Genomic DNA, 25,142 nt, shown 5'->3' with positions numbered 1-25,142 from the left:
AAACATCATTTGTGTTAGTTGTTCTATAATGCGGTGCCTGTGTTGTAGAAAATCATACAATGTCAGTAATGGGGTCTATGTGAAAACAGTCTTGAGGCGAAATGCTGAAAATATCAGTAAAAACCAAAAATTAAAGTTAGTCAAACACACACAATAGCACCATCTAAGTAAATCTTTAAACTGTATTTTGTAAAGAAATAGTACTGTGAATACAACACTTTAACATGATGATCACTGAGACTGCAGTGGATCTTGAATGAAGCACTTCACCAGAAAGCACGTGAGCCGACTGACCACGTGATGCCGAAGTGGAGTTCCAGTTTTCATGTAGAGTATCCCCTCGATTTGAAATTCAGTTCCTTTTAAATGCAGACTACAATTCCAAGTTTAAGGCGCAGTTTCAAGGCTTGCACTCCTGATTTAGCTGAACATACTAAATGTGCACTTTGCAGACAGAGCATTCCGAGGCTGTGTTTTGCTATTCAGCTGGTGCCAGGGATGCAATCACGTAACAGTAAACGGTAGCTCGCTCAATTCAAAACAATGTTGTCTACAATTCAGTCATAGCCTTAGAGCTAAATCGCTTTGAATCAACGAGTGTGACAGGTGAAACAAAATCGATAGACCACGTGGGCTACTGTTGTTTATTTTTTTCCCGATGGTTAATCTCATTTGGGGATATGTGCACGTTGTTTGGGACAAGTGCATTGAGGAGATGTTCGACAATGAATTAGAATGCTGGAGGCTCTATGTGTTCCATCGGCCTACTCCTTTCCCCATGGTTCTGTTCAATCTGTTTGAATGCTCTCTAAATATTGTCACAAGCTCTCCGATATAAGGAAGGAGGTCTCTGCTGGATCGACAGGACTTTGTTCCCCGTTCCCTTTTCCGATACTGAGGCTGGTGCCCGGTATCTTTCCGGTTTTATCCTTTAAGCCCTCGGAGCAGTTTGAAGAATTCAGTGCCTTGATTGACCGGTTCTGAGACAATTGAAGAGTTTGTCTTTGCGTCTGGGTCAAATTTAGGCGAGACCAGGAAGACGCAGGCAATTTGCTTCTTGAGAAGCAAATTGCGGTTTACAATCGATGTTGACTTTAAGTTCACTTTTACTTACACCATATTTTCACGGGATCCCTACAGTTTGTAACTAAGCCCTTCGGCTCAACATATCCACACCGACTCTATGAAACGTCACCCATCCAGATCCATTCTCAGCCCTTATTATTACCTGCTAATGTAGATAACCTATACACCCTTGAACACTTTGAGCAATTTAGCATGGATAATTCGCTAAATCTGCGCATATTTGGATTGTGGCTGGAAACTGGAGGAACCGGAAGAAACCCACGCAGACACGAGGAGAGTGTGCAAATCCACCCAGGCACACACTGTTGCTGAGAATCGAAACCGGCTTCCTGGCACTGTGAGGCAACAGTGTTAATCACTGAGCCACCTGGTTGCATGTTTTACATCTCGATATTTTATTAGAAATTTCTAACTTCCACAAGCTATCAGAGCATTAGCTTGGTCTGGATTCGGAATCCAGTGAAATTTCCATAACTGCATAATCTCTAACTCTTCATTCACTGCCCTGTCTTCCTGTAATGTCCCTTTCAAGTAACAATGCACCTACACCACTATGTCTCTGTTCGACAGGTCCCCACAGTTAACAGTGTAAATCCTGCCCTGTTTTGCCTAACAAAATGCAACACCTCACATATTTATCAGCATGAAGCTCCAAATGCCGTTCCTCAGTTCAGTGGCCAATTTTATCAAGATCTCGTTATCCTCTCAGATGACCGTTTTCACTGTCCACTATATTGCCAATTATGTTGTCATTTCTAAACTTACTGTGCACGCTTCCTATACTCTCATTCGAATCATTTATAAAATAGCAAACACCAGTGGACCCAGCACTGCTCATCGTGGCACACCACGGGTCACAGGCCTTCAATTGTAACAACGGATATCTCACACCACCCTTTGTTTCCGACTGTCCAGCCAAATTTGTATCTAATTGGCTCACTCTCCCTAATTCCCTGTGATCTAACCTTATTCACCTGTCCACAGTGCGGAATCTCGTTGGGCCCCACTGAGCTCCACGTTGATAATGTATGCTGCTTTTGCTTCACCTATCTTCTTGGTCACCTCTTGAAAAATTTCAATTAAGTTTGTGAGACGCATGTTCCCACGCACAAAACCGTGCTGACTGTTCCTAATCAATCCTTGCCTTTCAGAATACTGGTAAATCCTGTCTCTCAGAATCTCCTCGAATCACGTAGCCACCACTGACATTGGACTCACCAGTCTGTAGTTCTCTGTCCTTTTTCCTGGTTGGGGTTTTTACACTAATGTCACAACATGAGCTGCGTTCCAGTCATTCAGCCCCTCATCCATGGCTGAGAATGGCACAAAAAAACCCGAAGAAAATGTGGATGCTGAAAGTCAGAGACAAAAACAAGAGTTGCTTGTGAAGGTCAGCATGCATGCTTCATCTCTGCAGTGAAATCAGAGCTAACGGTTCGCGTCCAGTGATTCTTTATCTGAACTATAAAAAATGATACACATGTCTCAGCTCTGAGCTCCAAACTTGCATCCGTGGCGTTCCACATTCGCCCGGGATACACTTAAACACATTCTGGGGTTTCGCTGCAATTATGCATTTTAAGAACTCCAGCGTTTCCTTTTCTGTAATGTTGCCTCATTTCAAAACGTGGTTACATGCATGTATTTCCCCAAGTTATCTCTCTTCCATGCCTTTCTGAATATCAAATACTGACTCGGTTTATTTGTGTAGGATCTCACCCATCTATCAGGGACAAGGTGGCAGGCACCGGTGTATGGGAAGTCAAGTCCTTGTGATGAGTTTGAACTCAAGCATTGCTCGGCCCTAATGGATTATGTTGATCAATGCATGACAGTGTTCCTTTGTTTTTCCACCTTTATCCGAAGGACTGCAATGCTTTATATTTTAACTTTGATTTATTTAATTTTCTGCTGGTCACCAAGATTCTGCGTCTGCGGTGCGGTGGTCGGGGACTAGGTTGGTGTGTGGGGGGAGTGACCTTTGTACCTATGATTGCAACACATGTAGCAACTCGTACACTTTTCACTCTCTTCATGTCACAATAAACCGAATTAACCTAATTCAACTGCTGTGGTTTCACACATAGATGGCTCTTTGGTATTTAAGGGGCCCTAGTCAATCTCTAGTTTATCTTATTAACTTAATATACTTTCAGAATCTCTTTCGATTCTCGTTAACCCTCGTTCCCGAAGTTATCTCATGTCAACTTTTTCGCACCTGATTTCCCTTGCATGTGTCCCTCGGCACCCCGTATGTTGCTGAAAGGGTTCACTTTGATCCAAGCTGCGGATACCTGACATGCACTTCCCTCTGATTTCTTGACAAGAGCCTCAATATCGCCTGTCATGTCTTCTTCTATAATCCTGTTAGCATTGCCCTTCACAATAAAACGGCCATTCTGTCCCTGAACACTCGTTATCTCGCGTTGGAAATAAAAACAAAATCCACTTACCAGACCTCTCCTTACCTGTGAACAGTTTACTCCAATCATCTTTCGAAAGCTCCTTCCTCAGACCGTCAAGATTGGCCTTCCCCAAATTTATAACATTAACTGTGGATCACGCCCATCTTTTTCCATAATTGTTTTCTAACTAAGAGAATTACAGTCACTGGTCACAATGTACTCCCACTCTCATAGCTCAGTCACTTGACCTGCCTTCTATCCCAAGAGGAAATAAATTTGAGGCCATGATCTTATTGAATAACAAGGTGGGCATGAAGTACCGAATGTGCTGTTGTGTGCTCTTCAGCATATTAGTGTGTGCATCTCTGAGCATCTTTGAGCAACTCTGAGCATCGTTTGCATCTCTGAGCATTTGGTTTAAGTTGTTTTGGGAGTGAATCCATTGAAATAGAGATCAAAATCTTTCACCTAACTCTCCCTCCGTCTGTCTATCCCTCTTGTGTTTAAAAATTTGCAATACCATCCTCTGTTGGCCTCTCCCATCACTGCACAAGCAAGAGCTATGTTTGGAAAAAAGGCAACTAGGAGAAAGTGAAGACTGCACATCCTGGAGATCAGAGCTTAAAAATGAGTTGCTGGAAAATCGCAGCAGGTCAGGCAGCATCAAAGGAACAGGAGAATCGACGTTTCGAGCATAAGGCCTTCTTCAGGAATGAATGCTTGGAAAAAAGGCATCAAAGCATTGACTCTCACAGTTGAGTTGAAGTGGCTATATTGGCACGTGCACTGCAATGGGCGCAGGAAAAAAGTTTGCAATCTCTTTGCTCATGGCGCCATCCTAGGTACAGGTGCAGAGGTGCAGATTCTCAAGTATTTGGTGATAAATTGAGACAATAATAAATGAAAGTCCAACAGAAGAACAGGAAATAAAACAACAATGGACCTGATTAGCAGAAATTTCACCGGAGGCTGTGCCAACAGAGAGTCTATAGACTGCACTACACCAAATCTCCAGACTGCACGGGGCCCAGCCTCCAGACTGCACCAAACCGAGCCTTCAGAACGCAACGGGCCCAGCCTCCAGATCGAACTGGGCCCAATATCCTGACAACAGAGGGCCTAGTCTCCAGACCGCACCAGGCCCAATCTTCAGAATGCACTTGGGACAGTCTCCAAACTGCATGGGACGAATCTCCAGACTGGACTGGGCTGACTGTTCCCGTGACGGTCTCCAGTCTGCGGCTCCGCTATGGAACTCCCCACCCCGCACCAGCTTCTAGTCTGCGACAACCTCCTGGACTAGCCTCCCCGCTCCAGACTGCAGTCTGGAACTCCACTCCGGAAATCGCTTCCCTGCACCAACCTTCAGTCTGGGACTCCCTTCCGGAACTTGCCTCCCCACGCCAGTCTCGAGTTTGGGATACCTTGCCGAGAGCAATTACCCACGTGTGACTCTGGTCTGGAACACCTCTCTGGGCTCGCCTCCATGCGCCAGTCTTCGGTGTGGGATACACCTCCGTGCTTCCCCTCCCCACGCCTGCCTCCAGTATGGGAATTCCATGATGGGCACACCTCAAAGCGCCAGCATCTTGTCTGCCACACAGCTCCTTCTTTTGCCTCCAATAACTTCGAAATCTTATAGAATTGCAATAATACACTCCAGAATAGAGAAACATAGGGAATAGTAGAAGATTGAGCGGTGCAGAGGAGCACTGGATGGATCTTTCCGTCTCTTCTGCCACCTTTAGTACATTTCACAGCCGTTTCCTTCTTCAAAGAATTACTTTGGAGACTCAGAGCAGTTTTGTCCAATTCCTTGCAATGCTACCCCTGAGATATAAGCAGAAGGAGATGACGATGCCCGTTGCTGGCCCATGTGCTGCCACTGGATTTGTTTCAGGACTTTGCAATCCATTCTCACTATAATTTCAAAGAGTACACTAGAACACATTGAAAGTTGGAGAAAGTGAAATAAAATTCATCTCAACCTCTTCCAAGATGCTTCACTCAGAGGGCCCTCAGTACGGCTGTACTGATGCTGTGAATAGCTCCCGGTTTTAGCGCAATGCACGGTGGTCTGCACAGTTTTCCACTCTGGGCAGATTACAGTTTGTTTGAAGAAATGGAGCTTAGTCTACACAGTGTTCTGTGCTCAACCGAAATCTCCTCTGGGTTTATGATGTCAGGGCTGGACCTGTGAGGTGGACTGAGAATGCGATGTAATGAATCATTGCAGCTGATATCGCAGTCTCTTAATTTTTTTAGATTACTTTCGGTGTGGAAACAGGCCCAACAAGTCCACACCGACCCTCCGAAGGGCAAACCACACCGATCCATTTCCCTTTCACCTAACACTACGGGCAATTTAGCATGGCCTATTCACCTGACCTGCACATTTTTGGACTGTGGGAGTTAACTGGAGCACCCGGAGGGGACCCACGCAGACACAGGGAGAATGTGCAAACTCCACACAGACAGTTGTCCGAGACGGGAATTGAACGCGTGTCTCTGGCGCTGTGAGTCAGCAGTGCTAACCACTGTACCACCGTGCCGCCCATGTTGTCATTCTCATGGTTGAACCCTCCAACTCTCAGCCTATTGATGTTGCAGTGTGACCAACGCAGTACGTCACCTGTTGAACATCCACAGGGTTGGCAGCAGCTGCAGCCTCTTCATTCACAAACAGTTAGCCTTTCCCATCGCCTTCGGCTCGGCACATTTCACAAAAGAATGACCTCTCTCATAAAGACTCTGCCGTTGATTCACGGCTCAAACACCCTTCCCCTCATCACTGCACACTGACAACCAACCACACCAAAATATCCAGTGTGATCTGACAGTAATGGAGCCAATGCAAACAGCATTGAGCAGATTATCATGGAGACAGAGCACACTTCGGATGTCTCAATGTCAGAGTGTACCCTCCAGTAAACAGTGTATCACCAATTCCTGTAATCCCTCTTCATTTCAGTAACATACAGTCTTTTAATCTTCCTGAAAAATTCAAAGGTCCCCAGTTTCCCACGCTATATTCCATCTGCCGAATTAACCATTGGTTATCCATTTACCGATTATCTGTCTCTTGATTAGTTGGTTTCCTGTCAACCTTAGCATCATTGATAAATCAATGTATTATTTTGTTTCATTTATCGTACCATTGTTATTTACACGTATTTGAAAACATTGAGGACCCAGCAGTGGTCACTGAGTCACTGTGTCTCTGTGGTCATTAATTTCTGTTAAACTGATGAAGACTAATGAATCACTAATTCATCACCTCTTTCGGCACAGTAAAAACTCCTCGCCGAACTCATATGTAACAGCCTTGAAATGTTGAATGTTCCCTTGAAAATGCTGTGGAACTGACATGAGAACTTAAATTATCTGCTCCAATTGCTGAGTAACAGCGACGAATAGTCGAATGACCTCATTCTTCTCCCATTTAAAGTTGTTGATGGGCTAAATAGACTTGCCTCAGTATAGGGAAGCTATAAATAGTGCGGAACATTTTGGGACCATCAGTGAAAAACCCCTTTTTGACTTTATGATGGAGGGAAGGCCATTTATGCCACAGCTGCTGATAGCCCACAGTGCCTTATGGATGCTCAGTGTCTGCTTTCTTGGTCCTTTGGAAGTATACCAATTTCACAGGACATAGTGCCATATAGCACAGTGAGTGACATCTTCAGTATGAGTCTGAGACTTTGCCTGTGTGCTGGCTGCTTTACAGATACTGTTAGTGACAGATACATCTGTGACAATAGTTTGGTGAGAATGTTTCCCCTTGTTACTTCCCCCATCACTTCCCACAGTCTATCTGCTGTGTAATGGAGACCTCACCCTGCCGAGACATTGGTGGGCCCATGGAATCACTCTTGGTGATGGGCATGGTGTGGTGATGTACCACATAAGGAGTATGTTATGTGTCTTTGTCCTCCTCAATGCTTCCTCGGATTTGTTTTCAACATCGAGGATGAGCTGGTTCATCACTAAATGATCGTGTGTAGGGCAGGAGATATCCGCCATCAGATTTCCTTGACCATCTCTAATCTGTTTCCAAGTGATTTCCCCGGTTCTGTAATCAATTTTGTAGAATTTCAGGGTAACTCCATTCCTGACTGTATCACACGTTGTCCCCACCACTGGTGGGTGTGTCTTGCCGCTGGGTCAGGGTATACACAGGGATGGTGATATAGTTGCATGAAACACTACCCAACTGGTCTGATTAGGTGAGTATGACGAAGTCAGACTGTTTCTTGACAGATGAATAAATGGAATACAATGGAGCAGGGAATAATGAGTAAAATCTGAATGAAAGGCACTCTGTATGTGTGTTGTATTCTCAAAACAGTAGGAGAGATTTAGTGCATACATTGAGGGAAGTGGATCTGATTTAACGGCATCAGAGGGACAGGGTGACAGGGTGACTGATATTGGGAACTGAATATCCAGAACATTTTACAAACTGAAATGGAGGTCTGGTAGACGTATGAATAAGTAATAGAATATGTACGATTGTTCGAGTCTGTATTTAATTTTGTTCTGCAGCATGCCAGTTGAGTTGAATTTAGGGAGTGATTCCCTCCAAGCGGCTGAGTGGGTCTCACCAAACTCAATGGGCAGAAGAGCCTTTCTGATGTGGGTCTTCCTCATTCTATCACAATCTATACCAGACATATATTCTATAACCGACGTTCCCCAGAACACTCTGCAGCCGACGTGTCCCGCAACATTCTGCACCCGAAAGTACCCTGAATAACCTCGGACCTCCATTCCCCCAAACATCCATATCTGACAATAGTTCTGAACGGCGGGGCGGCAGTAATGGACGAGATCCCGTTCCAGGGAGAAGGAGTCATTATTTGAGGTCCGCTCTGGCAATTAAAGAGGGAAATACGTTTTCTTTTCATTTACGTTTCTTCACGACAGAGGATTGAACACGATTTTGATGGAAAGACAGAAATTTACAAGCTTCATATGTCTTCAAGGAACTGGGAGAGAATCCTTCCGTACAGCAAAATTTTCACCCTCTGCATTAAGAACTGGAAAGAATTGACCTATGTCTGCTGTCGAATGGTCGAGCGTCGGAATTTTCAAAAAACCATCTGTTCTTATGGAAACGTGTCCGTGTGTATGTGGAGGGATGGTTTCTACTCTTTTGCATCACCTTTTTTGAATATTTGAGACCTTTCTATTTGTTACTTCAGTTCCAATTATTCTAGAAAATCTCTGAATGCAATGACACTGTAGATCTCACTGAGTCCTCAATGAAACTTTGCCTCCAGGCCTGATTGATAACTTGTTTATTTTCCTTCCTTACCGTTAACGTAATGACGATCTACGTCCTGCTTTATAAAGATTGTGGATTGTCTCCATGTGTCAGACATTACCTTGGGGCCATGGCAGCTGCGGATCTACTATTCATGATTCTCGACATAATATTAAGACACATCCCCATTCTTTATCGAGAACAGTCATATATTCTGATGCACTCTCTCCGAGTATGTAATATTCACGTCGTGTTGCTTTTTGCAGCTACTGACTGTTCTGTCTGATTCACCATCACATTCACCTTTGATCAATTTGTGGCCATTTGTTGTCAGAAAGTGAAAACTAAATATTGCAGGGCGAAAACAGCGGCTGTACTTCTGGCAACAGTGACTGTGCAGAGCTGTTTACAGAACGCTTTCTGGTATTTTATGCTCACGAAACGGTATCGGCTGGGGAACACACCCTGGTTTTGTTGGGTAACACTGGCTGTTCAGTCATCTAGTGTCTGGCTCACAATCGAGTTCATCCACAACATTCTTGGGCGGCACGGTGGCAAAGTGGTAAGCACTGCTGCCTCACAGCGCCTGAGACCCGGGTTCAATTCCCGCCTCAGGTGACTGACTGTGTGAAGTTTGCTCGTTCTCCCTGTGTCTGCGTGGGTTTCCTCCGGGTGCTCCGGTTTCCTCCCACAGTCCAAAGATGTGCAGGTCAGGTGAATTGGCCATGCTAAATTGCCCGTAGTGTTAGGTAAGGGGTAAATGTAGGGGTATGGGTGGGTTGCGCTTCGGCGGGTCGGTGTGGGCTTGTTGGGCCGAAGGGCCTGTTTCCACGCTGTTATGTAATCTAATCTAATTCTGACCCCGGTACTACTATTTCTCCTGATTCTGCTGTTCAACGTTTTCACCATCAGACACATTTTAGTGACCAGCAGAGCCTGCCGGAGACTCCGGGCTCACACAAATGGGAACGTTCAGTGTGACACAGAAATGAAAACTCGAAGAAAATCTATTATTCTACTGTTTGTGATCTCGGCCAATTTCATCCTGTTGTGGTCACTTCTAATGGTGTATTCCATATGAGGCCGAATGCGGTATATCGTGTATCTCAATCTTTTTGTGCGGGAAATGGGCTTCATGCTACAGCTCTTCGGTTGCTGCACAAACACCACGATTTATGCCATAGCCCAGACGAAGTTCAGACAGTAACTGAAGAATGTGCTGAAACATTCCTTTATTCAAATTCATGAATCATTCAATATCACTCAATAATCAATCCATCCGTGATCTTATCATTTCAGTTCAGTGCTTAAGTAATGAAGCAGCCTGACGCTATGGAAACAGATTGATTGTCGTGGAGGTTTGTCCAACCTTATCTCTGAAGGGCTTACAGGGGCCGTTCACTGTGTCTCTCAACTCTAAGATCAGTCAGAAAATGCACCATCCCACTAACGGCACCAATCACTTCCATTGCAAAAGAATAAAAAGTGTACTTTAAAATGTACCAAGCAGCAGAATGAGCTATATTATTGTTTTGCTTTCTGTTGATGAAGCTGATCTGTAGAGAGACAGACGCAGCCACGAGTTCTGGTCATCAGTGGTCATCAGCGGAGTGCAGGAGTTGGGTTCAATTCACTCCGTCTTTGTTTTCCCTTCTGGTGTTATTCACCCTGCCATATTCACCATCAATCAAACTCCATCTTGCACTGTCTCTACCTCCCAACATCCCCCCTCCCATTCCGATTTACGTCACGCTTATTTTCCCTTCCGTGGCGATGGGTTCACAGGCTGATGCTTGGAGTAAACAGTGCCAACGGTGTCGCAGTTTGTTGTGGGGAGAAAAGAGTCAGGATGGGTTCACAGGCCTTTGTGGTGAGAATAGGATGGGGATGTGTTCACAGGTCGTTGCTAGTGGAAAAGAATGGCAATAAGTCAAAGGCAAAAGAAATTGACTGGGGACGTGTTCACATATCATTGCGAGAAGAATATAATGAGAATGGTTTCAGAGATCATTGCTAGAAGACCACTGTGGGGACTGAGTCAGAGCCTGTTGCTAGAAGAATAGAGTGGGCATGTGTTCACTGGCAGTCACCAGGTGAATTGAGTGGGGATGGCGACACAGGCCGCTAGCAGGAGAACAGTGTAGGGGTGAACTCACAGTCCGTTGTTGGGGAAACAGTGTGAGGATGGATGCACAGACGTTTGTTAGGTGAACAGAGTTGGGATGGGTTTACAAGCCATCGCTCGGGGAAGAATGGAGATGTGTAACCTGGGTTTTCTCCGGAAAACGTTGTGGGGATGGTTTCGCATGCGTTGATAGGGAAGCAGAATGGAGATGCATTTACAGTTTGTTAGTCGTGGTGAAGTATCTAGATACACAGGCTGTTGCTCGGGGAACAGAGTTGGGGATGTGCTTCCAGACAGTTACTAGGGCCGTGTGGCGTTGGGTTCACAACCAGTCGCTACGGGAGCAGATTTAGCATAGATACACAGGCTATTGCTAGGAAGACAGAGCAGTAATGCGGTCACAGGTCGTTGCGAGTAGAACAGAGAAGGGATAGGTGACAGTCCTTTACATTGAAAACAGTGTCGCAATTGCTTCACACGCTTTTGCTCGGGGTACAGAGTGGAGATGTGTAACATGAACATTGCTATGTGAACAGAGTGCGATTAGGTTTACAGGCTCTTGCTCGAGGAATAGATTGGGATTGGTATCACTGGCCATTGAAAGAACGACAGAGTGAGCTTGAGACCATGTGCTTTTTCTTGGAGAACACAGTAGGGAATTCCTCACAGGCCATTGGTAACAGCACAAATTAGGGGTGATTTCACGGACTATTTTGCAAGGAAAACATTGGTGATGGAATCACACGCCGTTGCAATGAGAACACAGAGAAGTGGGATTCACAGTCCATTGCCAGGTGACGAGTGTTAGGACTGGTTCACAGACCGTTGCTCGGAGAACTGAGTGGCGGTGAGGTCACAGGCAGTTGTTAGAGGAACAGAGTGGGAATGGGTTCGCCGACCATTGGTAGTGGAACAGGGCACGGATGAGTTCAAAGGACTTTGCTAGGAGTTCGCGGTAATGATGATCTTACAGGTTGTGGTGAGGAGAACAGAGTCAACATGTGCTTTTTTAAGATTACTTACAGTATGGAAACAGGCCCGTCGGCCCAACAAGTCCAACCAATCTGCTGAAGCGCAACCCACCCAAACCGATTCCCCTACATTTAACCCTTCATCTAACACTACGGACAATTTGGCATGGCCAATTCACCTTACTGCACATTTTTGGAATGTGGGAGGAAACCGGAGCACCATGAGGAAACCCACGCAGACACGGGGAGAATGTGCGAACGCCACACAGACAGTCGTCTGAGGCGGGAATTGAACCCGAGTCTCTGGCGCTGTGAGGCAGCAGTGCCAACCTCTGTGCCACCGTGCCTCTAATAGGCCGTTGCTATTCGAAAAAAAAATGGATGGGATCACAGGCTGTTGCTTGGGCAAGAGAAGTGGGATGGGTACACCGTTCATTGTGAGGCAAGCAGAATGGCAATGGGGTCACAAGCCATTGCAAGTGGAAGAGTGTAGGGATTGGATGGCAGTCTGTTGCACGGAAAACGGAGTGGCAATGATGTCACATGCCATTGTTAGTGGAACACAGTAGGAATGGATTCAATGTTCAATAAAGGGAATAAAAAGTGCAGACGGGTTCACAGTCCATTACTGGGAAAACAGAGAGGGGATTGGTTCACAGACCATTGGTAGAACGACAGATTTGGGATGGGTTTGCAGACCGTTCCTAGGGGAACAGAATTTGGATGGGTTCACAAGTTGTGGAAGGAACAGCGTAAGGATGCTTTCAGAGACCGTTGCTTGGAGAACATAATGGTGATTGGTTCACTGGCAGTTGCTAGAGCAACTCAAAGGGGATGAGTTCACAGGCTGTTGCTAGCACAGCAGAGTGAGGATGTTTGCAGAAACTGTTGGAGGGAGAACAGAGTGTGGTTTGGTTCACAGACCATTTCTTGGAAAGCGGAGAGGGTCTGTTTTCACAGGCCGCTGCTCGGAGAGCACAGCGCAGAACGGTTCACGGTATGTAGTGCAGAGAAGAAACTGAGGATGGGTTCACCGGCCATTACATTGGGAACAGAGTAGAGAAGTTTTCATTGGTCGTTCCTATGGGAAGAGAGAAAGACGATTGAGGAACTCTTTCTGGGAGTACATTGTGTGCATTTGTCCACAGGCCTTTGCTGGGGGAAAAGATTTGGGATTGGTTCACAGACGAGAGCTCGGGGAATTGCTTCGCAGACCATATCTAGGGAAAAAAAGGATTGCGATAGGGTCACAGGCAATTGTTAGGAGAACAGAGCGGAGATGGAGTCACAGACTGTTGTTCGGAACAAAACGCGTGGGCGTGAGTTCACAGGCAACTGCTAGAAGGAAAGAGTTCGTATCACTTCACAGGCCGTTTCTATGAGAACAGATTGGGGATATTTTCACAGGATGGTTCCAAGAGAACTGAATCGGGATGCGTTCGCAGGTCGTTGCACGGGGCTGAGTATTTGGATTGGTTCAATCACCGTTACTAGGGGAACAGAGTGGCGATGGGGTCAGAGTCCGCTGTTAGGAGAACAGAGTGGTGATAGATCCACAGACAATTGCAAGAGAAAAACATTGGGAGTGGATTCACAGACCATTGGTAGGGGAACGGAACGGGGCTGGTTCAGGATTTTGCGAGGAGGTCCGGGTCGGGATGTGGTTACAGGTCGTTGTCCGGCAGAGTGGGATGGGCTTAGAGGTCATTGATAGGGGAAAAGAGCGTGCATGAGGTCACAGACTGTTGCTAGGAGAAAAGCGTGGGGTCAGTTCATAAGCAATTGCTGGAAGTACAGAGTTGGTATCGGTTAATAGGCCCTTCCTGGGAGAATAGAGTATTGAAATTGTCAAAGGACGTTGGTCGGACAACAGAGAATAGATGGGTCCACAGGTCATTGCTCGTGGAAGAGAGTGAGGATGGTTTCAGAGATTGGAGAACAAAGCTGCGATTGGATGACAGGCAGTTGTTAGTTGAACACAAGGAGATGGGTTCCCTGGCTGTTGCTCGGGAAACAGCGCGATGACGGTTTAAGAGGGAATACGAAGTGTAGATGTGTTTTCGGGCCATTGCCATGAAAGCAAAGTCGGTCTAGTTTTACAGGTCGTTGTTCGGAGAGCAGAGTGTGGACAGTGTCACTGTATGTAATGAGGAGAAGAGAGTGAGGATGGATCCACAAGCCATTTGATTAAAAGCAGACTAGGGATGTGTTGATAGGCCGTTCATGTGGGAAGACAGAGAGAATGACTTCAGGTATAGTTGCCAGGAGAACTGACTGAGGAAGGGAACACCGGTCGCTGCCAGGAAAACAGAGTGGGAATGGGTTCACAGTCTATTGCTAACAGGAATGAGAGGAGATAGGCTCGCAGGCCATTGCTAGTGAAGCATAGACAGATGGGGTCGCAGGTCGCTCTCATGAGAAAACAGTGTAAAAGAGTTCATAGGCCGTTACTGGGAGAACACTGTGTGAAAGGTTTCACAAGCAGTTGTTAGTGGAACAGAGAAGGGATGCATTCACAGGACGTTGTTACGAGATCAGAGTGCGGGTAGGCTACCGGAGATTGCTGGCAGATAAGAGTGGGCATGCGATCATCGGCCGCAGTTAGTGGAACACAGGATAGATGGGGTGACAGGCCGTTGCTTGGGCCTCAGAGTGGCGATTTGCTCACAGCCCGTTGCTGGATGAACAGGATGGGAATGATTTCCGAGACCGTTGCTTGGAGAACAGAGGTGGAGGTGGGTTCACAGGCCGTTACAAATGAGACCAGTGTGAAGATGGGTTCACAGGCTATTGCTCGACGAAGAGAGTTAGGATTGATTCAAAGGTCATTACTCAGGAAAAAGATAGGGGATGGATTCACAGGCCATTGGTTGGGGATGTGTGCAAAGGATGTTTCCAGGAGAACAGAGTGGGAATGTGTTCTGAGTCCATTTTAGTGCCCTTAAACAAGGCGAGACAACAATTGTTGCAGGCAGTGATTTCCATGACCCTATGACTCTGGGTGAAGAGACGACCTCCGACATCTGTCCAATACTTAACTTAACACCCTCAATCTTTCGCTATTTCACCTCGTTGAAGCCATGACCATCCATGGAAAAATGCTTTCACTGTCCACCATATATAACTGTCTGATTATTTTACATGTGTCAATTAAGTCACTTCTCAACCTTCTTCTCTCTGATGAAAACAGCTTCAAGTCCCTCCGCCTTGGCTCACGTATCTTCCCTCCAAACCAGGTAAACATCCCAGTAAAACTTCTCGGAACCCTTCCCAAACCGACACATTCTTCCTATAATGTGGTGACCAAAAATGTACGCAGTAGTCCAAGTGTGGCCGCAGCAAATTTTGTACAGCAGCATGACTTCATGGCTTTGAAACTCAATACCTCTACCAATAAAAGGTAACACGCCATATACTTTCTTAACAACAATAGCAAACTGGGTGGCAACTTTCAGGCATCTGTGTACATGGACACCGAGATCTCTCTGCTCTTATACGAGGGGAAATAGCAAAAGATTGAGAGTGGTAAGTATTGGACAGATGTCGGAGGTCGTTTCTTTACCCAGAGTCATAGCGTCATGGAAATCACTGCCTGCAACAATTGTTGTCTCGCCTTGTTTCAGGGCACTAAGAATTTTACCATTAGCCGCAATTCTTTAGTCCTGTTACTTCTTCCAATGTCAATCACCTCACACTTTTACATATTAAACTCCATTTGCTATTTCTCAGCCCACCTGTGCAGCTTATTTATTTCCCTCTGTAACTTGCAACATTCTTCAGCATTATTCAGAAATCCACCACCTCAGTGTCATTCGCGGATTTACTAACCCATCATTCTATGGGCTCATTTCGGACATTTATAAAAATGACAAGGAGCAATGACCCTTGCGGTACACCAATAGCAAGTGAACTCCAGGATGAACATTTCCAATCAACCACCACTCTTATTTTAGCTAGCCAGTTTCTTATCCAAACCGCTAATTCACCATCAATCCTATGCCTCCGGATTTTGTGCAGTCGCCAACTGTGGGGAACATTGTCGAACACCTAACTGAAATGCATGCACAGCACATCAACTGCTTTACCCTCATTCACCAGTTTATTTGCCATCTAAAATAATTCAATAAGATTGGTGATACACGACCTACTCTTCGCAAAACCGTTTTTACGATCTCTAATGAACATATTTCTCTCGAGATGGTTATAAATGCCATCTCTTATAATATTTTCCAACACTTTACCCACAACCGAAGTCAGGCTCACTGGTGTAAGCTTTTCAGGTAGCCTCTCATCCCTTTCTTGACCAAGGGAGCAAATATTATTATCCTACAGTTTTCTAGGACTCATCCTGTAGACAATGACGACATATAGATCAAAGCCAATGGTTCTGCAATCTTCTCCCTGGCTTCCCAGAAAATTACAGGAATGATGGGATCCAGCCCGGTGACTTATCTATTTTAACACTCTCAAGAATTGCCAGTATCTCCTCCTCGTGGCACTCGATCACGTGTAGTCAAGATGCCGGCATCTTAGTATTCTTCTCGACTGTAATGTCTTCTTCCAGTGTGAAAACAGATGAAGTTTTCTTAATTAGGGCTTCCCATATCTCATCGGACTCCGCGTACAATTTTCCAAAACTATACTTGACTGGCCCTAATTATTCTCTCGTATGTATTTTTAGTTCTGAAATACCTGTATAAATCTTTCGGGCTTTCATTGATCCTGTCAGCCAACGACTTCTCATGCCCCCTCCTGCTTTTTCTTAGCTCTCTGTTCAGACCATTCTTGTCTAATTGTAACTCTCAACCGCCCTGACTGAGCCTCCACGTCTCATCCTATATTATGCCTTCTTCTTGCTCCCTACTGTCTGTCTTAAAATTATTTTACTCCTCACATACATGGAGAACGCCTTTGGGTATTCCTTAATCATTTTTGCCTAGGCTTTTTCGTGCCCCGTCCTTGCTCTTCTCAGTCAATGTTAGAGGTCATTCCTGTCTACCTTATAATCGTCTAAATTTGTGTCAGATTCTACCTTCCTCGACATTAGCTACACTTCCTTCTTTCTTTTGTAAAGAAGTTCCTTTGCTCTTGTCGTCCAAGGTACCTTCATTTTACCATTCCTTGCCTGTCTCAGTGGAACAAATGTATTCAACACTCGCAACAAATACTCCACAACAGCCTCCACACTTCTTTTGTGCATTTCCCGTAGAACAATTGTTCCCAAATGATTATCCACAACCATTGTCAAATAGCGATGTAATTTTCCCTCCCCCAATTAAATACTTTCGTGTAATGTCGGAACCTATCTCCCTCCATGGTTTTGGTAAATGCGATGCAGTTGTGGTTACTGTCATCAAATTCTTTCCCACGTGAGATCTAACACCTGGCTTGATTCGTTGTCCACTACCAAAACTAATATGTACCACCCACCACACCCCTTCTCCACGGTGCGCAGAACTACATATTGAGTCAGAAATACTTCCTGGATACACGTAACAAAAATGACAGAATCCAGACAATCTGAGGCACTAATCAATAGTGCGGAACTTAAGGTCACTCATAATAACAACTCTGTTGATTTTGCACCTTTGCGAGATCTTCTGCCTAATCTATTCTTTCGTGATTCTGCTGAAAATGGGGCCGGGGTGTTGGGACGTCCTATACAAAACACACAATAAATTGACTGCTACTTTCTTTTTAATGATTTCCACCTTTATAGATTCAGTAGACAAACCTTCCTTTGCATTTTTTTTTCAGCAGTTGTGATGCACTCTCCAATTAACAATGTTAATCCCCCTTCTCTCTTACACCATTACTGTTATTCATAAAATAACGAAACCCTGGAATCTCCAGCAATCACGCCTCCCCCTGTGAAATCCACGTCTCCGTTTTGCCCCCATCATCGTAATCTCTGGGGAGAGAAAGCAGCGTTAACGTGTTGCATTCTTCGGAACGAAAAGAATGCTCACTGCATCAAAAATGATGTTAAATGTATTGAACAACTTAGTGCTTCGGATACAATGGAGAATCAAAGAAAATGTAACTTCTTAATGGCACTTTCAAAGAAGTGAATCTGTGCCAAAATTGCAGATCTGTTTCTTGAAGTGTTAACATTTGTTCTTAATTTCAAAAATAAATTCTGTTCAAAGAGATTGAGATTTGTCTTTACAACGAGACATTCTGAGAATAAAAATGGGGAATATTACACTGTAGTGAACTCGCAAGATTTAACGCCATTGACGTAAAGACACTTTTAGCACTGATGTATCTCACAATTACTCCATTCAACAGAACTGAATTCCCTACCTGGAATCCCAATAGCTGCAATGACAGAGTAGTAAATGGCAAAGATCAGACCTTTTGGTGTCCCGTGCATTTTTCATGTGGGAAACCTTTGCTATTGTGATATGCAAATGAATGACTGCCACTCTTATGCATAATGGCAATCTCCTGGGAGATAATTAGCTCATTTGTTTATTTTTAAACTCAAATCCGTGAATTGACACAACCAGGTAAACATAGCAAACTTTTGTTTCTTTTTTTCAATGAATATAATTTATTTTTTTACGGCACCAAATTCGTGTGTGAAGTGCAATCCAAGAATCGTCAGAATGACAGAAATTAGATTTGCTTCTGCAATGCAAATGAAAAATAAAATCAATGGTTTCAAAGTTGAAAATGGCCGCAGCACACAAATTATTGTCAAGGCTAACAGTAGATTTAGCACATCATATTACTGACGAGAAATTTGCAGTCCGGCCACAAATACCATCACGTCTTGTCAAGTTATCAACACTCACTATTATTCAAACATGTGATCATAGATCACGAGGAAGTTGATTCCACATTATTTTGAAACTGTACATTAACTTGCATATAATTATATTTATTCAGTGTGGCAGTTCCCGTTGAACACAAACGCGTTCTGCATCCTTCAAGCAACTTTGTTTCTTTCTCAATGAACCTCAGAACGTCATTTGAAATTGGTCAATGGTATCGAGATATGGATTAAGATTTATGGTATAGTGTCAGTGGCACCTAGGTATCTTGAAAACTCTATAATGCTGCTACGCTGTGGCGCTACCTTCGATTGCAGAAAATAAAAGTATTTTGCGTAAATTGTAAAAAAAAGAATTAATTGATATAAAAATTGATATTACTGGAACAATGTCGACAAATCAGACTGCTCTTTCAAGAGACGTTACTCTCACTAATCGTCCCGTCACCGCCACCCCACATCATCGCTGGAGTCCTTGCCATTTTCCCCTTCTCCAGAGAACTACAGTGACAACCTGTGTGAGTCTGGCCACATGCGCCAAATGAGCCCATGTGCGGCTGAGCTTCGTTCTCAGGGGTTGACTGCTGCCATAAACTTCAGATTTAAAACTGATCGCTTTCACTATCATTGTGGCTCAGTGAATATTGCAGAGGTGTAGTTAGAAGCTGATGTATTCGTCATGAGATGGCTTTGTACATTCCATACTTATTTACTAAGATCATGTTTACAACATCATCATGATCTTCCAATGTCCTGATTTAAATCCATACTTGCATAAGCTTTTATAAGTTTGCATTTTTTTCATTTGTGTTGATCTTGTCTCGTTTATCAGATTGCAAGTTTGCTCCAGTCCTGAGATAAGTGCAGAATGCATTTATGAGACGATTTGTTTATAAATGTGCAATATGGTTTGGAAGATGAAGAAACTGTTTCAAAGTAATTTGTATGCAGGCAGCAAAGTCTCCAGAGTTAAACATAAGCTTGCGAGGTAAAAAGGAAACACAGATGGAGAGGCCAATCTGCGCTGAGCATGCAACTCACAAGAATGCCGTTCAACCCATTGCATCACTACCGGTCAAAAATAACAACATCTATTTTACTCTCACGTCCAGCACTTGATACACTGTTTTTATTTCACAAAAACAAAGGATATATTTAAGCCTAAGAATATTTATGACTCCTGCAGTTATTAGTAATGATTTCCAGATCCCCACTAGTTGCTGGGCGAAAGAAACTTTCCTGACATGACTTCTAATCCTCCTGTCTCCGACATTAAAATAATTGACCACTTCAGCAAGAGGAAAAGTTCGTTCCTTTTTGCAGTGTCTGTGCTGCTCATACTTTTATGCATCTCAATCACGACTCCATCAATCTCCTGTAATCCACGAAAAATAACACTAATGATTCTATCCTCATAAGTTGTACTGTCAAGTGCTGGCAAAATGCGACAAAATCTCTGAATTACACTTTCCACTGCAATTAAATGCTTCATTTAATACTGCTCCCAGAACAGAAGACAACGTCCTGCTTTATGCAATTCTAGCATAAACTCTCTGATTGTATTTGATATTCGTCAGCCAATTACTCTATACTGATTGTTTTTATCCCATTAGCGTTCTGCATCACTTTAGCTTCTTCGTCAGATATTGTAATTGACAGGTGTGAATGCAAATGTAGATTTCTCTGTTCCGGTTTGCTTCAAGAATCAACCGTTGATTGTAACGACCATCTACTGTTTTGCCCTGTCATAGTGCACCATGTTTCATTTATCTGGATCAAATTATATGTTCCATTCTGTAGCCCACATGCGCAAGCAGTCTATATTTTCCTGAATCTGTCAGTTTAACGAAGTATTCCAAAGTATTCTCTGCCGAAACCAATTGGACAAATAATTCCAATTTTACGGGACGGCTTGAGCCACTGTCTTGAGTCTTGTACCACTCAGCTAGATCTTGGTCTATTTTGAAAAAATTGCTTGGATTTCATGGCAAACAGCTTCTCTGTCAACACCCCATTTGGAACATTATTAAAAGCATGGTTGATGCCCACGTCATATACGTCAAATACACAGACCTCATCTGCAGCCCGAGGTTGCCACTTCGAAAAATGCAATCAAGTTTGCCATATATGAACTCAAATACCAAAACCAGTCTGAATGGCCTTGCTTAATCTCTGCCTCTCCAAGTCCAGTTAATTCAGACTCATAGAAGTGCTTCCAATTGATTCGTGTCTCAATAGGTTTAGACTGAATGAACTATATTTTTCTCTTTTAAGTATACAGCGAGGGAAAGATAAAAGTTTGAAGTTGTTTAATACCTCCGAAATATCAATTTATCATTATATTATTCATAATGTACAATTCATGCAGTTTATTCAGTTACTCGTTCTGTATTCCAAAATGGCGCCAGGACGAGACGCTATTTCACTGTATCTAGTTGCAATTGTCAATACCAAATCAATCTGAATCTCAATCCTCCTTTTAAACGAAATGTCAACTACAACAGTTTCTTGAGCTGCGAGCATTCATAGCAACTGGTTTATCTTTTGATCAACTTCGTGTCCAGATTTTTCTCATGCTGGAACAATAAAACATTCTCCATGCTTAGTATTGCAGCGTCATCACAAACCGCAACAGCAAAAGTAACTGAGCAGTAAGCAGTCCTTTTCGCAAATACTTACACTTTTCAAGATTATACCAGAGTAAGTTTTTTTTTTTTTGCATTTGTTCTGCAGTAATTCACTTAAGTGTTTTGGTTCTGCAGGAAAGAAAGTGACATACATCGCTTTTTTTTTCAATATAACAATGAAGTGCAAATAACAGGAATTGCAGACTGATGTCGAAATTGAATAAATTGGGATAGCTATGGCAGGTTATTTGATGCCTTGCTGTTGCCCCAGTGCGCTGTTTGACAGCTCAAACACGGTGGAGATAGATCTATATCAGTTGTTTTCAGCACAGAGAACTTGAAACTGGATGGATATGCGGGAAGATGATAACAGTCTCAGTAGGAGAGCATTTTGGGTTTCCCGACGATAACTTGCGATATTTTGAATACTGATGTTCAAGGAAATCTGGAGCCATTTGGTGAGGGTGCTGAATTAAAGGGTCAATCGCATGCAAATTAGACAAGAATTTGGGAATGTTCATTTAAAGCAGTACCTTGAAGGCGAGTGGACATATCCTAGGTGAGCCATTTGAAGACTAACTGACGAACGTAAAGGGAATAGACTTACCTGCATAACTAAACAATAAGTGTGTCAGGATTGATGAACCATGGATGACAAGAGATATTTGAAGCTTCGTCAAAATGAAAATTAAAGTGTACAATAGGTCTGGGCGGCCGCAAAGTGAGGAAACCCTTGATGAACATACAGATATGAGGTTAAATGAGGAATCAGCTAGGCTGAAAATGGACAGAAAATGTCTTTAATGCACAGTGCCATGTGGAACCGCAATACGTTTTAAGCATACATTAGAAGAACGAGTGTGGGAAGGGAAAGAGTAGGCCGACTAAAGAACAAAGGAGATAAGTCATGCATGGAGCCACAGGAAGTGGGAGAGATCCTTATGAGTACTTTGTATCGGTTTTCACACAGGATAATAATATGACTAATGTCGAGGACAGGAATGCATGAGTGCAAAATCCAGAGAACGTCAGTAGACAGAAGCAGAAAGTTTTAGGAATCCAAAATTGCATTGAGATAGAGAGGGGCCCATGGCCAGATGGGATCTATCCCAGGTTACTGCGAGAGTCAAGAGAAGAAATATCTGGGGCATCAGCAGATGTCTTCACATCCTCTTAAACAGCAGGCAAGGTTGTAGCACACAGGAGACTGGCCGCTGCTTTTTCTTTTTGTTAAAAATAAAAACAGGGATAACCTTGCAAATTAGAGGCAGCCAGTTGAAGGTCAGTAACTGTGGCATAATTTTAAGTTGGAGGCTTATGAAGAAGAGATTTAATTATTTTCTATGTAACTGATGTGTTGTGAGCTCAGGGATAGAGTGCCTGAGTTGCAATGGCCAGGAGGATATTTGAGGTGGCTAACCTACTAACCTTTAAAATAAGTTTTCAATGCGCTTTTGATATATTAATACGTTCACGACTACTGGTCTAATGCTGAACTCTGATATTTTTGTATGTGGTGTAGTTTCATCAGTCGAGTCATGATGGCTCGACATCCCTCTCTTGTAATAAGTATTCTATGATTCTACAGCGATTGTCAATGTGTGTTCTGATTTCAATGTTTATGGGTTTGACATCCTGGAATGTCCGATAAAATTCAGTTTCATTGAAGAAGAATTGAAATGCAGGTATCTAGCATGCGATGCAGAATCTACATGCCTCCTCCATGTTATCTGAACAACTTTGTCACGCTACTCAAAAAAGTTGATTTGTGCTGAACTTTTCTTTCAATGACACCACTGACAGGCTGTTATTGGATTTATTCAGTTTGCATACATTAAACATTCAGATATCTAATGAGTTTTGGAAGGCGTCACGAGCACCCAAACAACATAGACCCAAATTCCCATGAAAGCCTGGTATACTGAAAGAGATCGAAGGGTGCCTTACTAATTTTAAACAAAGACTGCAATCGAAATTTTCTTGCCAACTTCCCGTTCTCCAGGCCTTCAGCAAATGTTTTAACCTGGCACAAGTCCATGAAAATAACTTATTGAATATTTAAGGCCATCACGAATCAATATCCTGCTTGGTCGTTCAACCCCGCTCGGCCAGAAAAAAAAGTTTACTTAATATACATGGAGCTCGTTGGATTGTTATGAACGGTTTCACTTCAGATCTGCTTGTGTATATTGAGCTTTGTTATGCATCGCTTTTTGAAACGTGGTTGTCAAATCGAATATTTTTGGATGTCACTTTTGAAAGCACAATTTTAGTTTGAAATCGCGTTGCAAAATAAATGTGCATGGTATTGGTGTTTCAGATCTGAGCACCTGAGCACTGTAAGGATATTTCACAGCTTCCTTACAGTGTGGAAATATGGTATTTTTCACAGCAAGTCCACACCTACTCTTCGAAGAGTACCCCACCCAGTTAAATTCCCCTACCACTGCACTATCACCTGATGGAGGAGCAGTGCTCTGAAAGCTAATGCTTCCAATTGAACTTGTTGGACTAAAACCTGATGTGGTGTGATTTTTGAATTTGTCCTATTACTGTTGATCTACTTTTCTCCTGACTAATGCACCTAGCATTTCAAATCCCTGAACACGATTAGCTTTTCGAATTTAACTGAACTGTACATCTTGTGACTGTGAGAAGAAACCGAAACACGTGGAGGAAACCCGAGCAGACACAGGAAGAATTATGAAACTCCACACAGACAGTCCCCCGAGACTACAATCGAATCCGGGCTTACCAGGAATACTGACCCAGCAGTGCTGACCAATGAGCTACTGTGCCACCCGAATTATGCTATATTTTAATCGAGTTACGTGTTCTGCAGTGCTGTTCAATAGTTCGCATTAATTGCACCTTTTAGCCTTCATTTTTCATTTGCATGCGCATTTTCAACCATTATTTGTTTGGACTAGTTTCTGTTCAGTTAATTTGAATTCCATTGGCTTGCATTTGATCGTATTCAATAAAACACCTAAGGCAAAGTTGCCATGATTAATCTTTATGAATTGCTTGCTAATTTTGCATTTTGAAGAACTTGTATGAAGGCAAATTAGAAAATCATCAGTAAATTTACACTGTAATCATAATCATGACTATATTGAACAAACTTCAAGCAGCCCTACCACCCCCATGTTCATGTTTATCAGTATTCAGACAATTTGATTCACGACAATTGCCAGAACACGCTGGAATGGCAATCATTCTGACTGAGCAGAGATGTTATTTCTAAGAACGCGACAGAGACAAAGAAGAGAAACATTGTCAGAGAAATGGAAATTCAAAAACACTAATCTTAACATGCGTCAAAATATGGTAGAGACCTTTCTGCATTGTAACAACCATTGGAAATATCAATTAAGAGAATATTACAACATTAAACCGCACGAGCATGGAAACTTGCAACACATGGACAAAACCAGACCCGCTCGGAATATTTTAAGAAAGTTGACTGGATCCTCTGGTTTCTTATTTTAAAGGGAAGTGGGAAGTGCGGTTTTCCACCTGTAATGCCACTGGTCAAATAACTCTTTGTTAAGCAGAACAGAACTGTTGTATACACTACCTTTAACTCACAAAGGAAAGAAAAAGGAATTTAAAATATCTTTACCATTGGAACTCTTAAAGGAATAATAGCTAAAGTACCTATTCCGAATTAACTGTTGCAGTATGATAACGTTCCACAACTACCTCCCTGGCAAAAAGACACATTCAGAAACAGAATCTTACGTGCAGTTCTCCAATCCAGGAGGAAAGAAATAGCAAGAAACGTTTCAGTCAAAATAACACCTTGGAGACATTCACTGAAGCGTCCAACTATTTCAGGCCCAAAGGTTTCTACAGCTTAAAGTTTAACAAAATTCCTG

This window comes from Chiloscyllium plagiosum, chromosome 8 (assembly GCF_004010195.1).
Source record: "Chiloscyllium plagiosum isolate BGI_BamShark_2017 chromosome 8, ASM401019v2, whole genome shotgun sequence".
NCBI lineage: Eukaryota > Metazoa > Chordata > Chondrichthyes > Orectolobiformes > Hemiscylliidae > Chiloscyllium > Chiloscyllium plagiosum.
This window is presented reverse-complemented; position numbering follows the sequence as displayed.